This window comes from Triticum dicoccoides, chromosome 1A, assembly GCF_002162155.2.
Source record: "Triticum dicoccoides isolate Atlit2015 ecotype Zavitan chromosome 1A, WEW_v2.0, whole genome shotgun sequence".
NCBI lineage: Eukaryota > Viridiplantae > Streptophyta > Magnoliopsida > Poales > Poaceae > Triticum > Triticum dicoccoides.
In genome coordinates this window covers 595,045,436-595,049,825 of record NC_041380.1, presented here as the reverse complement: position 1 = coordinate 595,049,825, position 4,390 = coordinate 595,045,436, and positions in this window count along the sequence as shown.

Sequence of the window (4,390 nt, the reverse complement as noted above, 5' to 3'; positions counted from 1 at the left end):
AATAATGATGACCCTCAGGAGCGCGACTCCCAAGGGAAAAGAAAAGGCTAGGTGGCAAATGGTAAAACCAATATTGGGCATTGCTGGACAAGCTTTACTTAAGGCGAACTGTCAAGGGGTTCCCATAATAGCCCAACCGCGTAAGGAACGCAAAATCCGGGAACATAACACCGATATGACGGAAACTAGGGTGGCAAGAGTGGAACAAAACACCAGGCATAAGGCCGAGCCTTCCACCCTTTACCAAGTATATAGATGCATTAATTAAATAAGATATATTGTGATATCCCAACAAGTAACATGTTCCAACAAGGAACAACATCTCCATGTTCCAACAAGGAACAAACTTCAATCTTCACCTGCAACTAACAACGCTATAAGAGGGGCTGAGCAAAGCGGTAACATAGCCAATCAATGGTTTGCTAGGACAAGATGGGTTAGAGGTTTGGTTCAACAATATAGGAGGCATGATAAGCAAGTGGTAGGTATCGCAGCATAAGCTTAGCAAAAGAGCGAGCAACTAGCAAAGCAAAGATAGTAGTGATTTCGAGGGTATGATCATCTTGCCTGAGATCCCGCAAGGAAGAAGAACGAGTCCAAGAAGAAGACAAACGGACGTAGACGAATGGGTCCTCACAAACGCTACGTAACCGGAACCAACCCGAAGAAGCAAACACTGGAAAGAATCACACAACATAGTAAACAACCAACACATGAACATGGTATGATATGCGGGATGCGGTATGCGATGCATATGCATGATTATACAAGGAATGCATGAACCTGGCCTCAACTTGGAAATTCAAGTGCGCCACTGGAAAGATGAGATGAAATCGCTTGAAAACGATATAAAGAACGCCGGAATCGGAGTTACGGTTTGAAAATGGCAAGCGATTCCAATATGACCATGATCTGCGATTTACAGCAAGTAGCCATCTAAATGCAACAAGATGAACATGCTACAGCAACCAAACATGACAACAAAATACATGGCAGGGATCCACTCATGATGCTTAACAAAAGACTAGCACTGAGCTTCGGCCAATTCATCCATTAACAGGTTCAAACAAGCATGGCAAAAATGCATATGGAAAACAGATGTCAGACTTAGTGAAATTAACACTTGTCTGAAATTTCAGATCAGGTAGCACTCTTCGGAGCATGAAAACTATATGCTACATGACCTGAACATGGCAAAGTAAAGCTTGGCATGGAGCTACTCAAAGATATTAACAAAAGTCCCTTAGTGTCCTTGAGCCAAAAGGGATCAGAAAATACAATTGCAAGCATGTGAACATAGCAAAAGCATAATCAGTTCTCAGACTTAGTGAAAACTGAAGCATGCTGAAACAGATATCAAGTAGGCATATTAACAAGCTCGATGCACTCACTACAGAGCAAGGCATGACAATATAAGCATACACCCATCAAGAATACACATTATACAAGCTAGACATGGCAAGAACAATAACATGGCATGCACGGATCAACTACAACATCCTCGGCAAATTCGCTAACAAGTAGACAATCTGCCCAGATTTACGAAATAGCAAAAGTAGAGCTCGATTGACTCAAGCTAGGTTGCTCCATAATTGTAAACAAAGACATGGATGGATAGAGCACTACAAAATTAACAAAACATCCTTACTGATCCTCCTGAAAAGAGGCACGGATCACTAGGAAATAACATGAACATATGGCCATATGAGATAAACAGACCAAGGACTTAGTGGAAATGATAAGTCCCTGAAATCAGCATTAACGAGTGCACCACTTTGCAAGCTTGTGCTAGTCACCACACACATCACAAAAATACATGGGTTGCACCTCTGGAAAGATGGCAAAACCCTTAACAAAATACATGTAGAGCTCATGGGCATATCATGCACACAATAATCATGGCAAGAATGACAAATATCTAAATGGAGCAGCAGATCTGACAATTATCTCAAATAGCACTCTTTTAACCGCATTTCGGGCATCAAGATGAACTCAAATGAAAATGATGCAATGGAATGAAATGATGTACTCTCTAAGACGAACATTTTGATATGCTATATGCATGAATCGGAGCTATGGATGCAAAGTTATGATGCGATGAAAATGGGCACATGAATCTGAAATCTCAGGGACTTAGAAGAAATTATACCCTCCGCGAAAAGTCAACGGGACGGAGGGATCCGGTACGACGAGATCCGGATCGGGCGAGGGTGCGTTTGGTTCGGGAAGTGGTGGATCTTGTCCATCCCCTCCGCAACCGGCGAGGAGGGGTTCTCCGGCGAAGCGGGCGGCAACTCCGGCGAGGCATGGTGGAGATCCGGCGACTCGGCGGCGGCCGGGAGCCGGAATGGACGGCGGCGAGGTGAGCTAACCGCGGCGGGGCAGCGGAGCCGCGCCGGCGTGAAGGATGGCGGCGCCAGACGGCGCCCGCGGCGACGAGGTGGCGGTGGCAGCGAGGCGGACCGCGGCGGCGCTGTCCGGCGAACGGGGCGGCGGAGCGCGACGTGGTTTGAGATGGTGGCGAGCTCCCGAGGCGGCGGGGACGAGCAAGGACGCGAGGAGGCAGGCGGTGGTCGCCTCGGGCAGGCGGCGGCGACGCGATGGGCTCGGGGGGCCAGATTCGGGCCCCGGCGGGCCGGGCGCGGTGCGGGAGGAGAGAGAGGGTGGCGGCGCTGACGTGTCGCGCGCTGAGTGGGTGAGGACGCTGGCGGCGGTGAGGTGGCACACTCCGATTGGACGGAGTGAGGTGGCTGAGGGCGGCGGACATGTCCGGCCGGTGGTGGGAAGTTTGTCCGGCGACGCGAGGAGCGGGGCTAGGGTTTCATCTGCACGAGAATTTCGAAGGGAGACACATATTTATAGGTAGAGGGAGTTAGGAGAGTCCAAATGAGGTGCGGTTTGTGGCCACGCGATCGTGATCGAACGACCGAGACGATGGAGGAGGTTTAGGTGGGTTTTGGGCCAAATTGGAAGGGTGTTGGGCTGCAACACACGCGAGGCCTTTTCGGTCCCTCGGTTCACCGTTGGAGCATCAAACGAAATCCAAATGGTACGAAACTTGACAGGCGGTCTACCGGTAGTAAACCAAGGCCGCATGACAAGTCTCGGTCCAATCTGGAAATGTTTAATCCCCACACATGAAAGAAAGGTAGAAATGACCATCGAAGGAGAACGGAGCGCCGGAATGCAAAACGGACAACGGGGAAAAGGCTCGGATGCATGAGACAAACACGTATGCAAATGAAATGCACATGATGACATGATATACAATGCATGACACGCAAGCAATGACACGGCAACAACAACAAATAACTGGAGGACACCTGGCACATCGGTCTCGGGGCGTTACAATCTCGGTGCCCCGAGCCCCTCAATCCCCCTCTTCGACCCAATTTGCGCCAATGCAAAGTCGTGGTGCTCCGCGCTGGCAGGCGGAGTAGGCGGAAGCTCCTCCTTCGGCGGGTCTTAGCGCCGCCGCATACGCTCTCCGGGCTCGTCAGCGTCCGCGGCAGCAGGCTCCTCCACCAAGGAGGAGATCGTCATCTCCTCCGGTGACGAGGAGGAACAGGCGCCGCCGAAGCTGCCGCATGACCACCACCGCAACCGCCCCGAATCCTCAAGGAGGCCGCTCTGACGAACGAAGATTTCGTCTGTCAGATCGAGCTAATGACGGAGCGGTCGCTGCGTGACATGGGATCGTCGCCGACGGAGCGGTCGCTCCGTGACATGGGTTCGTCGCGGTCGTGACGGCGATCTTGCCAAGATCAGCGAGGAGTGGTCGCTTAGCGACTGCTCCACCAATGACGACCGCAGCGAGGCCACCGCCATGGTTCCGAAGGCCACGTCGGCAGTGACCGTGGTGGCACTCTGCATGGCGCAGCAGGAGGCAGAGTGGCTCCTCCGCTAGCGGCAAGCAGACGCTGGACAAGGCTGTCTCGTCCCTCTGGCGTCATCCCGTCGCTGGAGGGACGACGACGGCGATGGCACCGATGGAGCCAGCGGTGCAGCAGGGCAGGGCGGGGCGGCCACGCGTACGAGGTGGTCGTCCGGTATATGGTTTAGTTTTTTTCTAGTTTTTTAGTTAAACGGTCGAAATATCAACCTTTTTATGTAAATTATATTCGAACTTGAATGAAACATTCGGTTTGCACGAATTTCGTTCGGTTGGTTTGAGTTGATGTGAAAATGTATGTGACTAGCCTTGAATGGCCGCGGACAGATGCGAAAGATTTTTTACGGGTTGATGTTGGAGACGCCCTAAATAAAAGTATAAATAAACAACTAGTATGTACGACGGACATAACTAGTTACCTACATGCGCATAGCTATAGACTAATAATGCTACATCTACGTAAACACTTACGAAACCTTACCGTAACTTGCCTAAACA